This window comes from Lutra lutra, chromosome 2 (assembly GCF_902655055.1).
Source record: "Lutra lutra chromosome 2, mLutLut1.2, whole genome shotgun sequence".
Lineage (NCBI taxonomy): Eukaryota > Metazoa > Chordata > Mammalia > Carnivora > Mustelidae > Lutra > Lutra lutra.
Genome location: NC_062279.1, coordinates 97312474 through 97333304, shown reverse-complemented (window position 1 = coordinate 97333304; position 20831 = coordinate 97312474). Strand labels below are relative to the sequence as shown.

The 20831-nt window shown below is 36.3% G+C and overlaps 1 long non-coding RNA gene across 1 annotated transcript; it reads right to left on the bottom strand.

Annotated features, from left to right (window-relative positions):
* Positions 1-636: 636 nt before the first annotated feature.
* Positions 637-20470, bottom strand: LOC125094264 (uncharacterized). Its single transcript, XR_007125431.1, has 3 exons — positions 20410-20470; positions 1067-1153; positions 637-893 (listed from the first exon to the last, which is right to left on the bottom strand). It is a non-coding gene; the product is annotated as an uncharacterized LOC125094264 (long non-coding RNA).
* Positions 20471-20831: the final 361 nt, after the last annotated feature.

Here is a 20831-nt window from a genome sequence, read left to right as displayed (position 1 = left end):
AAAATGCTAAGACTTAAAAACAGTCATCAAGTTTTCCCAGGACGCACATCTAGGAAATGACAAAATCGGGATGTTCATCCATGACTGGCTGCCAGAGCTCAAGGGATTGTCACCACGCAGTTCTGGCTCCTGTGTCATGTTTGCAGCAGTGACATGACCGTGCCCAACAGAGATGAAGGAGAAGATTTGTGGGTGGAAGTAATAAGAAAGTAAGAGGGCACTCATCAAGAACTGGGAATAAAGGAAAGAATCACAGGGAAAAAGATAATAAAGAAAAAAGTCAGGGAGCTGTAGTAATATTTTGCATGTAAACAGTAGTATCTTTTGCCTATGTCTTATCAAAACATTTTGTACATGTAAATTATCCAACTCTCATACCATAATATTTATTAATACCTATTATATTACTGGCACTACTGTGTGTACTACAAATACCATAACAAAGCCCAAGGCTCCATAGCTTGTCCATTGTAGTGCAGCCGGGAAAAAACAGACAAACAAATGGATAGGTTACATAACATCAGGTAGTGAAGGATGGATCGTGGAGAAGAAGAAACTTTTGAATCATGCAAACTATTGAATTAATTATTTAATTTATTTGGTGTTGAATTAAATAACTCAATTCATTCAGTTCACTATTTTAATTCCATTTCCAGTGTAAGCATCTAGTTCACGTATCCAGACCAGTAATCTAGTTTAAGCATCTGGATCTTTGTTGAATTAATGAAATTGACACTACTTCAGATACGCAGTCTTCACTGAAGAAATAACCTTTGAGTATCACTTGGTTGTTATTCTTATCTGCTTCTGGGAGCCAGGGTATTTTCACTTTCCTAGAAGGAATTGAAGTCTCAGATGGCTAAAGTGACTTGCCTTCTCTGTCATTATAAATCCTGGAATGAAATAAAGAAGTTCAGAGCTTCAATTCACTGTTAAAAATTATTCTGTTTGCTCTTAGTATTATTTCATGTGCCCCACTGGCTAGATGAGGTTTATATTATCATTGCTATTTCTTTTTTAGCTCATGATGAGAAAACTGAGGGAAAGGGTTATTATTAGAACTTACCTCAAAGTCAGAGATAGAGAAGTCTGAGTCCAAGTAGAATTTAGTCTTCACATCTCTGTTCTTGTATTCTTACAACATGCCCTGTAACTTCCAATAGAGCAGTGGGTTTCTAGTGAATATTGACTCCAATTTTCTCCTATAGTAATTTAAAATAGTGCATATATTTCGACACGTCTCACCCTCTCACCCACTCGGGCTTCTTAAAAAGAGTAGTGCTATATTTAAAAGAAATATATATGAGCACATTTCTTACTAGTTTGTCATGTTCATCATTCATGAATATTTATTGATTTTTCAAGAGTTTTAGATGTTTAGAAATCACAGATCCTTATAAAAATCTAATAAAAGCTATGAACACTCCCTCTAAATAAATGTATAAAAATTTAGGGTGCTCACAAACACTTTGAAGCACATTCTTGAACTCACTGGGGTCAATGGACCAACGGACATCAAGTGAAGAAGCTTTGATAAGGACTAATGTAATTATGCACCCAAGCCACCCATACAAGCAAACGAATTAGCCAGATCTCTTCAGTTATATCTCCCAGGTTTTTAAATAAATGTGATGCTCATCAAGACAAATGTCCATCAATATTAAGAGGAAGCAGGCAGAGATGTACATAATCTAGAGCAGGGTAACAGAGGACCTGAGCCACACAGACTTGGCATGATTCTGTGAGCTTTATTTTTTGGAAATGACGCTTAATATCTTTGAACTTAGTTTCTTCATCAATGAAATGTGAAAATAATCACATTTAAAATCATTTTAAATTAAATAATATGTGTCAGGTACCCAGATCTCTGCCTGCTCTTCTATAAATACTACATAATTGATCATTATTTCGTTTACTGCTATTGTTACCATGGTGTTAGAACTGTGAGTGGGTATCACATCAAGCTGTTACTGTACTTCAATGTGATAGAATTTTGGATACAAAAGCTCTTATCTGACATGAGACGTTATTACTAAACAGAAAGTTCCAAATCTGGCCAAAAGGAAAAACAAGAAACATTATCAAAAGATTAACTTCTATACATTGCACAGATATTTTGTAAGTATAGAATGCTATTTAACTGAAACATGGTATAATGAAACATAAAGCTGATATTTTTGTATTTCTTCTTTTTAAAAATATTTTCAAAATGTGTTTTGTGAGCAAAGCACATTTCTATAGATGAGATTCAACTTGGACACATTTTCCATTAGCAGGATTGTATCTCCAAATTTTGAAACATTATACAATGGTAAAAAGGATTAGCAAAAAGGAAAAAAAAAAAAAAAAAAAAAAAAAACAAAGTGTTTTCCACTGCATCTAGGGATATGTTAAATAACATCTGAACAAAGTTAGCTGACTTTTCACTGCCCCCATGGATACATTTGGATTTATCTACAAGAAAGATGAGACAGCCGGTATTTGTGTATTTGGATATATTTGTCTTAAATATTTACACTGCACAAACTGCTTAAGCATTTTAAAGATGTTTTGTGAATTTCTCACAAAGTTTCAGTTGAAATGAAGTTTGTTGAAAATGTCAGCATAAGTGAAACCATTTGTTGACCAGAATGAGCCTTATGTTATCAGGGTGATGGGAAGTAAAAAAGTATGTAGATACAGATAGTCATTTTCACTGACCTCTTTTTTTTTTTTCACTCATGAAATGAGACATAGCAGAGTTCATCAAATCAGAACTGAGTGCTCAGGACTTCTAAAGGTGGTTCAGATTTGTCCCACTGGAACCACAAGGCAGAGACTGCTAATCATCTAAACCCAAACACAATCTCATTCTATCATTCTTTCTTGGGAACAGAACCCCAATTTCCAGTGGGAAACCATAGTCTTAGCCCCTTGGAAACAAGCTATGACCACTTAATATTTGGCCAACAATATGTACAAAGCAATATTTTGTGGGATTTCTGGAGATTCTCTTTAAAGAGAGGGAACATGCCCTTTTCCTCCCATTCTATTTCTCTACTGCCTGGAGATGCAGACGTATTGGCAGAATTTGTGCAGCTATCTTAGTTCAGACAGTACCATTCATAGGAAAGTGGAGCATTAAAATAATGGCATCTAGGAATCTGATGAGTGTGGAAATGGTATACTAGTCTAGGGCCACCTACCTCAGGATATGAAGGTGATAAATTTTGATCTTTTGTTTTTCTCTCATTTACAACTGTGTTAATTTCCAACTTTCATTATTTTTCATTACTAAGTTTTTAAACAGATTCGCTTTCTTCAAACTTGATATCTGGCTTTCCTGTTGTTGACTGTCATTCTTTTATTTACTTATCCAATACCTTTAAGAAGAATCTACTGTGTGCCAGTCACTGGGCTAGCAGCTGGTGATTGATCAAAGGACAGAACAGATATGATAATGGGGCTTATAGTCTAGCAGGGGATCCAATTAGTAAACATGTAACCAAATAAATAAATATATAATTTAAAATTGTAGTATAAAAAAGAAAATGATGTGATAAGAGTTAAAACAAGGTCTTGATTCAGATTGAGATTCAAAGCAGAATTCTTCAGAAATGATATTCACTGAAACCAAAGGAGGTGCAAAATTACTAGAAAGAGTTGGGGGAGAAATGAAAATATCATTATCAAGGAAAGAGTATAATTCATTTTAGGAACTGGAAGAAAGTCAGTATGACTGAAGACTAAAAATAAGGAGAGGCATGTGCTGCCACTGGAAAGGCATGCAAAGGAGCATATAACAGTTTGTTGTTAATGTTGATTTGAGATTTTGTTCTAAGGACAATGAGGAGTTATTGAAGGAATAAAGTAGAACATGAACTTCCTTCTGTTTTAGAAATATTATTTTTGCTGTAATGGAAAGGGTGGGTTGGAAGAGATAAGAATGGAAGATGAAAAGTTTAGGGTCAATTGCAGGGATCAGAGGAGTAGGGTCTGGTGGTGACTTGGACTCCAAGTGATGACAGGTGAGGTAGAAAGAAGTATGCATAATTCAAATCTGTTTCACTAGAAGTACTGGCAAAATAGAAAAAAAAATATTAAATATAAAGGGATAATTAGAACAAGGGCATCATGGCAAGACCACTTAGGGGACAGAAAGCACCACTTCAGGGAATAGAGAAGACAAGAAAAAGTATCTGAAAGTAAGTCCAAAATTTACCCTTAAACTGGTTTTACATGTCTGTGAGACACGCAAGGGAGAATGTCAGGTAGGAAGTTGGGTAAACAGGCATGGAGACTTGTAAGAGTAACTTATAAAAATGCCATTATGGGCAGGCTGAGATAACATAAGGTTACAGGAGTTCAGTTAGTTAGTTGTCAAACCATTCCAAACACCTACAAATCCAACAGGAGATTGAAGAGAAGAAGAGCAGCAATTCTAGAAACAGAAAATTGATCACTTTCTGAAAGGTAGAAAGTGTGGAGAAGTGAATCCAAAACCACAGGAAGACAGACCACAGGGTGAGGGGCCAGCTCCCAGCAAGCAGCTGAGCAATGGAGCACAAAATCAGAACTTTTAAAAGTCTACTTCACTGGGGGACATTACTCCAGAGGCTAAGCAGGGGTGCACCCCTTGTGGGGACAGCGTGATCTCAGGTCCCTCAGAGTCACAGAAGGATTGGGGGTTTCTGAGTGTAGCAGAGCTCACAGGTGTTAGAGCAGGGAAGCAGCTACAGAGACAGCCAAGGAGTGAGGTCTCAGCTCGGGGTTACCTTATACTGTGATCCGTGGCACAGCGAGGCCACTGCTCTTTGAGCAAGGACCCCACACGTGGCAGATCCATGGAAACCCCCCCTGGAAGAGCAGAGCAGGAGGGATCTGCTGGGATTGGAGACTCCAAGCAGAGCTGTGTGCCAGAGACAGAAACATTCGGTCACAGGCTGGCTGAGCTTGGAGCGTGACTGGGGACCAGGGAGATGGGAGTGATGGAGCGCTTTTCTCCGAGGCGCACTGAGGAGTAGGGCCCTGGGCTCTTGGCTCCTCTGGGTCAGAGATTGGGAGGCCATCATTTTCATTCCCATCCTCCAGAACTCTACGGAAAGCATTCAGGGAACAAAAGCTCCTGAGAGTGAACCCGAGCAGATTAATTAGCCCAGCCCCTGGCAAGGGAGGTACAATTCAGTCTCGGGCAAAGACACTTGAGAATCACTACAACAGGCCCCTCCCGCAGAAGATCAGCAAGAACATCCAACCAAGACCAAGCTCATTGATCAAGGAGAACAGTGGAATTCCAGAGGAGGAGAAAGTAAAGCATGGAATTCATGGTTTTCTCCTCATGATTCTTTAGTCTTGCAAAGTTAATTAATTTTTTTATTTTATTTTTTTTCTATCCTAATTTTTTAAACTTTTACTCCTTCCTTTTTTAACATTTTTTAACTAGTTTATCTTAACAATACCTTTCTTTAAAAAAAATCTTTTTGAAACCTTCATTATTATAGTCATATTTTAGCCTTCATTGTATCTAACCTTATTTTTTTGTATAAATATAGGGGTTTTTCTTCTAAAAAATTTTGGGATACAACTTCTTCTAATAGATCAAAGTATACCCTAAATCTAGCACAGGGCTTTGTTCTAGTCTCCAGCCTGAGCAAATTCTCTCCAGTTTCTTTTTCTTTTTTCCCAACCAACGTATCAAGTCCTTTCTTAGAATTTTTTTAAAAATTTTTCATCTTTACAATCATATTCCATCCCTTCATCATGTTTACCCTTATTTTTGTGTATATATACATATGTATATATATATACATATGTATATATATATACATATATATATATATATATATGTATATATATGTTTTTCTTTCTTTAAAATTTAGGGAGGTAGTTTCTTCTAAGAGACCAAAATACACCCAAAATCAAGTGGGTGGCTCTGTTATATTCACCAGAGTCAAATATATATGTATATATTTGCATTTATTTAATAAAAAATATTTATTTATTTATTGAACTTCTTTTTACCCCCTTTCTTCTCCCCATGACTTGGGGTCTCTTCTGATTTGGTTAACACACATTTTTCTGGGGTCTTTGCCACCCTTTTAGTATTTTATTCTCTCATTCATATATTCTTATCTGGATAAATTGACAATGCAGAAAAACTCACCACAAAAAAAAGAACAAGAGGCAGTACCAAAGGCTAGGGACCTAATCAATACAGACATTGGTAATATGTCAGAACTAGAGTTCAGAATGACAATTCTCGAGGTGCTAGCTGGGCTTGAAAAAGGCATGGAAGATATTAGAGAAACACTGTCTGGAGAAATAAAAGCCCATTCTGGAGAAATAAAAGAACTAAAATCTAACCAAGCTGAAATTTTAAAAAGCTATAAATGAGGTGCAATCAAAAATGGAGGCTCTTACTGCTACAATAAATGAGGCAGAAGAGAGAATTAGTGATATGAAAGACCAAATGATGGAGAATAAAGAAGCTGAGCAAAAGTGAGACAAACAACTACTGGAACATGAGGGGAGAATTCGAGAGATAAGTGATACCATAAGATGAAATAATATTAAAATAATTGGGATTCCAGAAGAAGAAGAAAGAGAGAGGGGGGCAGAAGGTATACTGGAGCAAAGTATTTCCCTAATATGGCAATGGCAGCAAACATCAAAATCCAGAAGGTGAAGAGAGCTCCCCTCAAAATCAATAAGAATAGGTCCACACCTGGTCATCTAATAGTAAAACTTACAAATCTTAGTGACAAAGAGAAAATCCTGAAAGCAGCCCGGGACAAAAAGTCTGTAATATACAATGGTAAAAATATTAGATTGGCAGCAGACTTATCCACAGAGACCTTGCAGGCCAGAAAGAACTGGCATGATATATTCAGACCACTAAATGAGAAAAGCATGCAGCCAAGAATACTATATCCAGCTAGGCTATCATTGAAAATAGAAGGAGAGATAAAAAGCTTCCAGGACAAACAAAAGCTGAAAGAATTTGTCAACACCAAACCAGTTCTACAGGAAATATTGAAAGGGGTCCTCTAAGCAAAGAGAGATCATAAAAGTAGTAGACCAGAAAGGAACAGAGTCAATATACAGTAACAGTCACTTTATATTATAGGCAACACAATGGCACTAAATTCATATCTCTCAATAGTTACCCTGAATGTAAATGGGCTAAATGCCCCAATCAAAAGACACAGGGTATCAGAAGGATTTAAAAAAATCAAAATGGTGTATACAAGAAACACATTCTAGACCTAAAGACACCTCCAGATTTAAAGTGAAGGGGTGAAAAACAATTTACCATGCTAATGGACATGAAAAGAAAGCTGGAGTGGCAAAGTTAATGTCAGATAAATTAGATTTTAAGCCAAAGACTATAATAAGAATGAGTAAGGATACTATATCATACTCAAAGGGTCTGTCCAGCAAGAAGATCTAACAATTTTAAATATCTATGCCCCTAACATGGGAGCAGCCAACTATATAGACTAATTAATAACAGAATCAAAGAAGCACATAGACAATAATACAATAATAGTAGGGGACTTTAACACCTCCCTCACTGAAATGGACAGATCATCCAAGCAAAATATCTACAAGGAAATAAAGGCTTTAAATGACACACTGGACCAGACAGACATCACAGATATATTCAGAACATTCCATCCCAAAGCAACAGAATACACATTCTTCTCTAGTGCACATGGAACATTCTTCAGAATAGATCATATCCTGGGTCACAAATCAGGTCTCAACCAGTACCAAAAGATTGGGTATTTTCAAACCACAATGCTCTGATGCTAGAACTCAATCATAAGAGGAAAATTGGAAAGAACCCAAATACATGGAGGCTAAAGAGTACCCTACTGAAGAATGAATGGGTCAACCAAGAAATTAAAGAAGAATTGAAAAAAATTCATGGAAACAAATGAAAATGAAAATACAACTGTTCAATATCTGTGGGACACAGCAAAGGCAGTACTGAGAGGAAAATATATAGCGATGCAATCCTTTCTCAAGAAACAAGAAAGGTCTCAAGTACACAACCTAACCCTACACCTAAAAGAGCTGGAGAAAGAATGGCAAAAAAAAAAAAAAAAAAAAAATGCCTAAATCCAGCAGGAGAAGAGAACTCATAAAGATCAGAGCAGAGGGGCGCTTGGGTCGCTCAGTGGGTTAAAGCCTCTGCCTTCAGCTCAGGTCATGATCCCAGGGTCCTGGGATCGAGCTCCACATCAGGCTCTCTGTTCAGCAGGGAGCCTGCTTCCCTTCCTCTCTCTCTGCCTGCCTCTCTGCCTACTTGTGGTCTCTGTCTGTCAAATAAATAAATAAAATCTTTAAAAAAAAAAAAAGATCAGAGCAGAAATCAATGAAATAGAAACCCCCCCCAAAAAAAAAACCAAAAAGCAAAACAAAAGCAACCAAGCAAACAATAGAACAAATCAACAAAACTAGGAGGTGGTACTTCAAAAGAATAAATAAGATTGATAAACCCCTAGCCAGACTTATCAAAAAGAAAAGAGAAAGGACCCAAATAAATAAAATCATGAATGAAGGAGAAGAGATCAAAACCAACAACAAAGAAATAAAAACAATTATAAGAACATATTATGAGCATTATACACCAGCAAATTTGACAATCTGGAAGAAATGGATACATGTCTAGAGATGTAAAAACTACCAGAACTGAACCAGGAAGAAATAGAAAACTTGAACAGACCCATAACCAATAAGGAGATTGAAACAGTAATCAAGAATCTCCTAACAAACAAGAGCCCAGGGCCAGACGGCTTCCTGGGGGAATTCTACCAAACATTTCAAGAAGAATTAATTCATATTCTCCTGAAACTATTCCAAAAAATTGAAATGGAAGGAAAAATTCCAAACTCATATTATGAGGCCAGCATTACCTTGATCTCAAAACCAGACAAAGACCCCATCAAAAAGGAGAATTACAGACCAATATCCTTGATGAACACAGATGTGAAAATTCTCACCAAAATACTAGCCAATAGAATCCAACCTACATTAAAAGGATTATTCACCGTGACCAAGTGGGATTTATTCCTCGGCTGCAAGGCTGGTTCAACATCCACAAATCAATCAATGTGATCCAATACATTAATAAAAGAAAGAATTAGAACCAAGTGATACCTTCAATAGATGCTGAAAAGGCATTTGACAAAGTACAGCATCGTTTCTTGATCAAAACTTTTCAAAGTGTAGGGATAGAGGGTACATACCTCAATGTCATCAAAGCCATCTATGAAAAAACCCACAGCAAATATAATTCTCAATGGAGAGAAACTGAGAGGTTTTCCATTAAGATCAAGAACACAGCAGGGATGTCCATTATCACCACTGCTATTCAACACAGTACTAGAAGTCCTAGCCTCAGCAATCAGACAACTAAAAGAAATTAAAGGCACCCAGATTGGCAAAGAAGAAGTCAAACTATCACTCTTTGCAGATGATATGATACTTAATGTGGAAAAAACAAAAGACTCCACTCCAAATCTGCTAGAACTTGTACAGGAATTCAGTAAAGTGTCAGGATATAAAATCAATGCAGAGAAATCAGTTGCATTTCTATATGCCAACAACAAGACAGAAGAAAGAGAAAATAAGGAGTCAATCCCATTTACAATTGCACCCAAAACCATAAGATACCTAGGAATAAACCTAACCAAAGAGGCAAGGAATCTGTACTCAGAAAACTATAGAGTACTCATGAAAGAAATTGAGGAAGACACAAAGAAATGGAAAAATGCTCATGGATTGGAAGAACAAATATTGTGAAAATGTCTATGCTACCTAAAGCAATCTACACACTTAATGCAATCCCTATCAAATACCATCCTTTTTTTTTTTTTTTCAAAGAAATGGAACAAATAATCCTAAAATTTTATGGAACCAGAAAAGACCTTGAATAGCCAGAGGAATGTTGACAAAGAAAGCCAAAGTTGGTGACATCACAATTCTGGACTTCAAGCTCTATTACAAAGTTGTCATCATCAAGACAGTATGGTACTGGCACAAAAACAGACACATAGATCAATGGAACAGAACAGAGAACCCAGAAATAGACCCTCAACTCTATGGTCAACTAACCTTCAACAAAGCAGGAAAGAATGTCCAATGGGAAAAAGACAGTCTCTTCAACAAATGGTGTTAGGAAAATTGGACAGCCACATGCAGAAGAATGAAACTGGATGATTTCCTTACACCACACACAAAAAAAGACTCAAAATGGATGAAGGACCTCAATGTGAGACAGGTAACCATCAAAATCCTTGAGAAGAACACAGGCAGCAACCTCTTCGACCTCAGCCACAGCAACTTCTTCCTAGAAACATCACCAAAGGCAAGGGAAGCAAGGGCAAAAATGAACTATTGGGATTTTATCAAGATCAAAAGCTTTTGCATAGCAAAACAAACTGGAAGAAAACCAAAAGACAACTGACAGAATGGGAGAAGATATTTGCAAACGACATATCAGATAAAGGGCTAGTATCCAAAATCTATAAAGAGCTCATCCAACTCAACACCCAAAGAACAAATAATCCAATCAAGAAATGGGCAGAGGACATGAACAGACATTTCTGCAAAGAAGACATCCAGATGGCCAATAGACAGATGAAAAATTGCTCATTTCAGCATCAGGGAAATACAACTCAAAACCACAATGAGATACCACCTCACACCAGTTAGAGTGACTAAAATTAACAAGTCAGAAAATGACAGATGCTGGCAAGGATGCGAAGAAAGGGGAAACCTCCTACACCGTTGGTGGGAATGCAAGCTGGTGGAACCACTCTGGAAAACAGCATGGAGTTTCCTCAAAAAGTTGAAAAAAGAGCTACCCTATGACCCAGCAAACCCACCACTGGGTATTTAAACAAAAGATACAAATGTAGTGATCTGAAAGGGCATATGCGTCCAAATGTTTATGGCAGCAATGTCCACATTACATAGCCAAACTATGGAAAGAACTTAGATGTCAATCAACAGATGAATGGATAAAGTAGATGTGGTATGTATATACAATGAAATACTATGTAGCCATCAAAAGAAATGAAATCTTGCCTTTTGCAATCACAAGGGTGAAACTAGAGGGCATTATGCCGAGTGAAATAAGTGAATCAGAGAAAGACAATTATCATATGATCTCCATGATATGAAGAATTTGAGAGGCAATGTGGGGGGAGGGTTGGAGGGTAGGGAAGGAAAAAATGAAACAAGATGGGATCAGGAGGAAGACAAACCATAAGAGACTCAGCAAACTGAGGGTTGCTGGGGGGAGGGGGATAGTGAGAGGGTGGTTGGGTTATGGACATTGGGGAGGGTATGTGCTATGGTGAGTGCTGTGAAGTGTGTAAACCTGGTGATTTACAGACCTGTACCCCTGGGGCTAATCATACATTATATGTTAATAAAAAATAAAAATTTTTTTAAATGCCAGTATGTATATCTCTTTCCTACTCAAAACTCTTCAATAGCCTCTTACCTGTCTCTTACCTCATACCTGTCTACAGGTATGAAAACATCCAAACTCATAAGAATGGCATTCTTTTTCATTTATAATTAACCACTCTTCTACTTTTCTCATTATATGTTCTGCTATACCTTCCAAAACTCAGAGACTCCAGTCACAACAGTCCCCTGAATACACCAGTGAATCTCACAACCATGTGACTTCTTTGTTCATATTGTCTGCAGCAGGTGTATGGTTTTTACCCCTACCTCTCTCCCGTATTTTTAGTTTAATGATACTCATATTTCAAGGTTCAACTCAGAACCCAAGTCCTCTGAAAAGTTTTCCCTAATTTCTCAATATAGTCTTCCTTCTTTACTATGTTGTTGTTAGTATACTTATCTGGATGTTCAAGAGCTATTTAACTGTTTTATATTTTCCAAACTCAACTTGTTTCTATTTCAAGCCTCTCTTCTCCATAATGACAGACTAATTTAGTCAACTCTGGTTTTTTCCAAGCAGTTTCTCAAACATAATAGATTTAACTCAATTACCAAGATGTTCTCAGTCGGTTCAAGATTCTACACCTCTTCCATTTTTCTCTAAAGGGAAATACTTAATTTCCTAAGATATTTACATGTAATTCCCAAGTTATTTACATGTACTTATTATCCTGTGATCTGCGCCATACTGACTGTTTTTTTTTTTTTTAATTTCTTCTGACATCCGTTACCACCACCTATCTTTCATGGTCCCTCTAGCTGATGTCCCTTCATTCTGCATTCTCTTTATCCTTGAGTCTATTTCAGAGTTAAATCCTAACTTCCAGAGACTCTGTGACAGCACTGGAAATAGCAGTGTTCCTCCCCACTGACACAGGCTTAGAAAATGCGTTAACATTTGCCTCAGACCCTCTAGGTTTCTATGGAGCCATATTCACTCTTTCATATATACTCCCATTCTACAAGGATCTTCTGAGAAGCTGAAAACACCTAGAGTTCCACTCCTTCTCCCCCGCCAAAAAAAATCAACGCCCATTCCACTATCCTCCAGTTCTGTAGAAAAATTATCTGGAACTTAGTTCTTCCCTCCCACAAGATTTTCTGACCCAGGAGAATATGTCATAGATCCCTTTTCTAATTCTCTTGCTTTCTATCAGACTCTTCTTCCCTGTCAAGACTACTCTAACTCCTCAGTAAAGGAAAAGCTTATTCTTTATATCTGCCCTTTAAAATCTAGTAGGAACATGAACTCCATCTCAATACTCTCAGGAGCTTAATCATTTGAAATTCAAAACCTTGCTTCTTACATACTACATATCTCCAGCTCAAAAGTCCAATTACCTTGTTATGAGTTTTCAAAGTCAATTTAGATATTCAACAGCCAAAGTTGTAACTCATTGTTCTTTGTATTCTGTGTAATCATTGTCCTGAAGCAATGTTTTCCTCTTAGTGAAGGGGTAGAGAGTGAAGAAATTACCAGGTTAATAAAATTTCAAAATTTACACTTCATTATACTTATAAATTGCTATATAAATTTGCCCACTCTTTGAGAGAGGTAGTCTTATGAGGTGGTTAAGAGCTCCTCAGCTTTTGTGTCAAATGGCCTGGGTTTAAATCTCAGGTCCACCAATTACCAATAAAAGCCTTTGGGCACTTTAATTAGCCTTTGAAGTGTCAGTGTCTTAATCTGTGATAGTATGGGGACAAAAATTCAAAAGGTTATTGTGAGGATTATTACATTATCCATATGAAGAGTTTATAATAGCCCCTTGAAATGCAACTGGGAAGAGCTCAAAAAGGTTAGTTTTAATTATTTTTGGTCCCCCAAAAGTATCCCCTTGAGTTTCGGAGCCAAAGCAACCATTTAGATCATTTAATCCACTACTGTCAATCTTCAGAGGAGGAAAACACGTTTACAAAAGACACAAGGCCTGGATGCACTCAGTCTCCTGGCTTGGTACCTCTACTTTGTTTTTTCCTCTTTATCTATTACACCATACTAATCCCTGCACTTAGTTGGGTGATCATAAAGTTGATTCTATTTGAAAGATTATATTCTATCTTTAGTGACAATCACAACCTAAGATATATTAAAAGGTCATTTTCATACTGAACATGATAATAGAAACATATAAAAAACACTTAACTAGATCCTAAATATGCAAATCCATGATCATTCCTCTTTCTCTATATCCAAGAGGAAGAGAAACTCAAAGGATACTCAGGGCAAATAGATGCAAATTTATTACTGACCAAGCTTCAGAGTTAATCCCCCACCCTCTTTTTACATAGAAATGTTTCCAAAACTCTAGTTTTAGATTCAAGAATCTAGGAGTTCTTTAAATTTTAAATATATTTTCCTTTTGATGATAATCTAAGAATTAATGTAAATGTGTTTTGGGTCAATCTGATATCTTCCTTATAACAGAGCAAGGCCTCCATTTGCAATTTGTGTATCTGGTGCATAGAAAAAAGTTGGTTCCATGAGATTATATCAAGTGACTTTGTTAATGCATATGTGTTGGTAATATGTTTAATTTTAATGTGTCTGAAGTAAAATTCAAGTTATTGAAAATAGCAAGTATCATCCATCTATCATCATGTATATGTTGTTTGTTTTAGATTAAAAATATTCTATTATGTTTGCATGTTAATGGGCATAATTCCTTAACAGGAAAAATTTGATGATGCAAGAAAGAGGTAGTATATTTATAGGAGCCAAAGTCCTTAAAGAGAAGAAAATGAATGGGATCAAACACATGAGTATAGTGCCCTCAAAAGAGTCAAGCTACTGGATGCCCTATAGCAGGAAGAAGACAGATGATATAGATACACATGTTTATGGCTGGTCAATTTGATGGTAGAAAGATAAATATATTTTCTTCTCACTGCTTGCTTATTATCAGTGAAATAAAAAAACAAAGTCATCAGCTCCGTAAGAGTGAATTGACTGAGAAATACAGTGGGTATTGCCTGGGAGTGCTGAGAACACATTTGAAATCTATCCTGACCCACAGAAATGTTCCTATAATAAATGGAAGTACTCACTGAAGAAAAAGAGAGAATATGTATAAAATTGGAAATGGTCTGTTGGCACTAACATATACAATGTTGGGAGAAATAATTTTCATATTTTTATATAATAAAGTCATAAAGAATGGCTGCAGAACAGCAAAAACACCCAGAATGACACTAGCCCTGCAAAGGTTGTCTGTTGCAAGTTGATGATGTACTTGGGAAAAATGGGGACAGCAAAGTAATCCACGAAATGGCTCAGACAGCTGACAAGTATAGGAAGTGGCAGAAATGCCAAACCAGAAAATACAGACAAATGCTTCTAGACATATACGGGAGCCATAAAAGCAAAATCAATGTTTGAAATAGTTGGCAGCAAGTGAAGATCTTGATGTAATTGATACCTGCGACGTTTACTCAATTTCAGAAAAGAGAATCCAAAAAAAAAAAAAAAAACCTGTTAAGCATTTATTAGGAGAAAACTGAAGAGTCGTTCTAAAGAAAATTTTACAAACAATAAAGAATGGCAAGATGGGAGTGAACATTTGGACGCCCCTAGTTTCTACTTACCATGTAGTTCGTGAGAAAAATATTCTCCAATAAATATAAAGCTGGGATCACTGGGGCCATTTCATCTTTATGGTACCAAATTTATGCTCAAGAATGACAAGGAAATAGCAGAGTCTATAAACTCTGTTTTGGTATTTATTGAAAAGAATTTACTGAGCACTCCGATCTCAAATAATCTTTAAACAGACAAGAAGTTAAGGAAAATGGATAGAGACACTGGTACTTTAACAGTTGACGAACTAGATATAAGTAAAGCATAAAAACTGCATCTCCACCTAAAATTTTGGAAAAACCATAAGTAAATGTTGTTTAAAACAGGATTGACTTTCAAAAAGAAAAGAAAAAAGAAACAGGATTGATATTTATAACCTTGATCGTACAAGTAACAGTTTTCAGAGAAACAGAGACTTGTCAAGATTTGCCCCAACTCTCAGAAAGCTTCCAGAAAAAGCAACAGATCACATGCAATTAAATTAAGCTTTATCTCTATGTCAAGGAAGTTACAGACATAGTGTTATTGTCAGAAATGCAATCTATTGAGATCAAGGCGACATTAGTTCTCACTAATCAGAGTTCTTTGGGAAGGACAAATAAACATTTAAAAAAAGGGAAACTTGCTGAAAGTCATTTTTGGCAGGAAAAATTTTTAAGATGTTATTAAGCCTATAATAGAATAGATTATATAATTGAATCAAATTTTGTTGCCAAGGCAAGAAAGAGATCTTTTAAAAAATACTCTGTGAAATATCCAGTTGAACCCAGACTTCTAATTTACCTTACCTCCAACACATTTTAGCTCCCAAAGGAAATTATCAATAAAGTAAAAAAAACAGGACTCAGCACTTGAAAATGTCACCCATATCCCCTCCCTAAAAAAAAGAAAATAATGAGAAATAATTATAATGTATAGTGCATTTGGGTCCAAAATTTGTCCTTTGCTGAAAAACACAAGGAAGCAAGTAGAGATTTTGATTCTTATAATTTGAAAATATAAGAGCTGGAGTTGAGAGAAGGCCCTAATGCAAATTGGATGCCCTCTTCTTGGCTCATTCTGCCTGCTGAAATTCCACAGCAGTGTGCTGGACAGATAAGTTCTCTACAACCTCAACAAGTGGAAGGACAGCAGAGCATTAAATGTGAGGACAGTCAGCTTGTGTCTGACATGAGAGTGAAAACAACATCAGCAAGGAGACCAGATATCATCGTGCCATACATTTGTAAAAAAGGACAGGCCAGATGGAAAAAAAAAGTAGACATATTTGGTCTTTCAGGTAAAAATTTATCAAACATGAAGTCTCCTGGAATTACACACCCAGACGATGTTCCCATCCCAATGCATTCTGGCTCCAGGATCTCTCAATAATGACTAGTATATAAGCTTACATAGACTAGCCCTTCAGAGAATATTAATAGTAATAATAATTTTTAAAAACTTGCATAAACACACATTCAAAACACACACACACACACACACACACACACACATACACAGAAACTGCATAAATAACAGTATCTTATCCTTATTCAAGATAGAGATCACGGAAGGGGAAGCAGGTTTGGGTGCAATGTCAGTGGAGTTAGTTCTGGATGGACTGAGTTTCAAGTGCCTAGGAAACACTGGAGGAAAGTTTTCAGTTGGTACATCTGGTAAGCTACCTCTGAAACAGCCCAGGGCTTCACTTCCTGGTATTTTCATGGCCTTCAGCAATCCCCTCACTGGAGGGAAACTGGACCAAATGACTCACTTCTAATGAAGAGAATATGGCAAAAGTGACGAGTTGACATTTCTAAGATTAGAAATGCCTGGCTTCTTGCCCGCCCTCCTTTCACTCCCCCACTCTGAGGGAAGCCAGCTGCCAAATTGTGAGCTGCCCAGTGGAGAGGCTTATGGGGCAAGAAACTGAGAGAGGCCTCAGACCAACAGCTTGCAAGGAAGTGAACCATACAAATAATCATGACAGTGCTCTTGCAAACAAATCCTCCTCTTTTACACGAAACCATAGCCAAGGCTTACACCTGGATCGCAACCCTGTGAGAGACCTTGGACCACAAAACCCAGCAATGCTGGGCCCAGATTCCTGACCTACAGAAAATATGAGGTAAAATATATCTGCTGTTCTATACTGTTAAGTTTGGAGGCAATCTGTTACAAACAATAGATAACTAATATAGTATAGTAATTAGATATAGCAGTTTGGAGCTGAAGAGAGAGCATGATTTAAAATCTTGATTGGAATTTTAAGACTATCAGTAGGTAGGTGATAGTTGAGGCCATGGTTAACAATGAAATAACCCAGGGACAAACTTAAGAGTGGGAAGAGGACCAATGATGGAAGTTTCCTTGCTAAAGCTTGTCAACACACCTCCTAATTGCCTCAAAAAAGGTCTTTGACTTTCTGTGAGATTTTCTTGTTTGAAAACCAATTCGCCCCATATGAGAATACAGTGATAAATCATCTCATTCAAATTCCACATGATTAGTGACTTTCTGTTTTCTCGAGGGCAAACTTTAAAAAAAAAAATTTCATATGTGTGTAAAGAACACAAATATCATCCTGGCTGTTTCCTCTTAGAGCCAATTATAAAATACAAAATTATTAACTTATTGAGATATATTTATTCTAGGTCAGAGTGCTCACCAAAAATGTCTTTCAGTTAGCTCTAGTCAAGGCTGCTTTCTGAGAAAAGGCAAATGTCAGCCACAGCCAGTTAAACAGAATTTTTAGTTTTATTTTGTGGTTTTAGACCATACATTACATTGTTTAGGGAAAACAATGAAGATTAGCTGGGGAAACCATTACAGTTAAAAGTAAATCATTTAACTTTTCCTCAATGGTGATAGGAAAAATAAACCTTCTACTGCGATGAGACTTTATCAGCGTCTCCATGCCAGCACCAGCAGCCCATGCCTGCTTAAACCTGCCATAACTATTGCCATTTAACTTCCAAAAATAGCATAGAAATGATCTGTATGTGATAGATAAAAAGCCATTTGTATAATGTATTTGTCACTACCATGTCAACAAACTGATTGTATTGTGATCATAATTTGAGGAAAATCTTAAGCCACGCTGAACATCTAAATGTTTCAAAAACTTGTTTTTTCCAAATTTGTTGTTTTTTCTAGATTATGAAATAGACTGATATTATATACTTTCAACATGTTCACATCTGCAGTGGATACCTCTGTTCTTCACAATTTACCAAGATTTATAGAAATTGATATTTCCCAGGAGTTTCTATTTTGATTCCTACCCATTGTCTAATGCTTCAGGTGATCATATAAATAGAATAAAAAGGAAGTTCAGAGCCACCCCTCCTTATCTTATTCAGATGTTATCCTATCCTTTCTCCTGTGAACTAATACATAAATAAGAGTTCTGTGTTTTCTCATCAAATATCATTTTCACTCGTCATAGCAACCCCCAAAAGTTCTGCACATTTCTCAATGTTGAATTTAAAACTTGGTGCTTTCAATGTCTCTAGCTGGCATTTAGAAACCTCAAACTGTGCTATGAACTGCAATGTAAAAATCTCTCTCATACAAAATGTAAAATGCCAAAGTGATATTTACAGAACTGTAAATATCTTCCTCATTGAATTTAGAGCTGTTATATGTAAGGGCAAGAAGTTGACTCCTTAGTAGTACTGAGAAAAATTAGAACAAAGTCAAATAGGTAAATTTTCAGTCACAGGTCAATCTCACCACTGCAAATGTCTTTGTGGTAAAAAGACAAATAAGAAACAAGTGTCATGTCAAGACCTAAGATTTTGCTTTTGGTATATGGAAACTTGGCCTTGAGATTTACCAGAATTTACCAGAATTTTGTCAAAGTGGAATTCAGAACACCAGTGGCTATTAGACCTTTCTGGTCCTCTTAATCTGTAAATGAAATTAATGCTACCACCCATAACTCTCAAGAAGATACCATGCCTGTTCCATGGGAGTCCTCATTAAGTGTTCTTTTCTCTATCACCACTTAACACCATTAATACCAGATAAGACATGTCCATACGAAACAAATTAAGTAAACTGTATTATATTTCATAAAGGACATGTTAGAAAGGAGATAATGGTATCTGATACTGTACTTCAGTAGGACTAGGTCATGGAGAAAGGCGTCGAGACAGGGAGGAGAATTCAAAATCATGTGACATTTTTAAAGGAACAAGAGATGTTTAAGAAATTAGAACAGTTCAGCTTACCAACAGAGTAGTCTACTTTAAAAAAAAAGAAAAAGAAACCTGTGGAAGCCTGAAAGGGAAAGAGTAGCCTGCATGGAATTATGAATGATCTTGACCGTTTAGAAGAGGCCTCTTACAATATTGATCTAAAGTTAGCAAGTAACAGAACTCTATAGTTCTAGTAGGTTGCTTTTGTTGTTTTGTAATTTTATCTAAATGATTAGAGATTGACTTTAGGAAAATCCATCTGAAAGTTTTCTATAGAAGCCAGGAGGTAAGGGAGATCTGTCAAGAGAGGCCAAGGATACCCCAGGTAATGATGTTATGAGCCCAAACAGATAGGACTAAAAAGTGGAGGAGAAGTGGGAAATGTAATGGAGCAGCTATAAAGGAGGGTTCACAACTGGCTGAATATTAGCCTTAAAGAAGAACAAGTAAAAAACATTTCTTAGGTTTCAAATTCAAGTTGTTAGGAAAATAACAGTATTCTAACCAGAAGAAAGAGTCATTTGTAAGGAAAGATGAGTAGTTTAGGTTCTGACGTAATGAATTTGAAGTCTGAAGACATTAAGATGATTCTAATCAGTAGGTATTTGAAAATAAAATTAAACCTGATTACAAGGAGGGCCCTCAAGACCAGAGATCAAAATTTAATAATCAATAAAGATGAACCTGAAGACATAGATGTAGATGAGAGCACAAGACAGAAGTGAAAGGATTAAGGGCAGGGATTTTAGGAAATGTCTATAATTAGTAGGTAAAAGAAAAGCTATTTGAAGAGTTTCTGGGAGCAGGAAGAAAACCAGAATATAATCTCATATTATGAGGTAACACTGCATAACACTGGAGAAATTAGAGAGATTAGGGTTCCAGTCTCTGCTGTTTCCTGATCTGGATCACAGCAATAGTAATGGTACTTACACATAAATTTGTATGAGATTGAATCCAATAACTCAAGATAAGCATTTAGTGGCACAGCTAATATTCAATAAATTTATTAACAAAGCAATAATTAAAGAATAATTTTTCAAAAAATAAAAATACAAAACTAGTAAGTGTCATTACAGTCCCCATTTTACAGACTTGAAAAAGAAGACAGCAATGCTCAAAAAGCCATAAAGGGTGCCTCCAGGCTCTAAGCCAGATCTTTCTTGCTCCAGAATACTTCTTTACCTGTACTAATTGTTCTTCAGTGAAACAATTTGGATTCAAATTCCTTGGAAAATGTTTCTTAATTAAATCTATTGAAGAATGTATATTCCAGCTTGCTTTCTGAAGCTTCCATTTTTGTTTACACAAACTGAATTTTACTCAGAAGTCTGTAAACAGAAACTTAAATTAGTATTTATAGTCAAACATAAGTGTTTGTATTATTAATACATACACTTGGCTTCTAGCACTCACACATTTTGCCTCTAAAAGTTGCTTAGACAGCTTAAATTTGTTTCATTATACTGTTCCAGGATTTACAGGAAAGCACTAGAAGTTGTGTTGCTTCAAGTTTGTGAAACATTTCTATTCAGGACTTCCATTTTGAGATTAAATTGGGAAGTGAATTAACTAAATTAATACCATTAAGTCACCGATGATTAGAC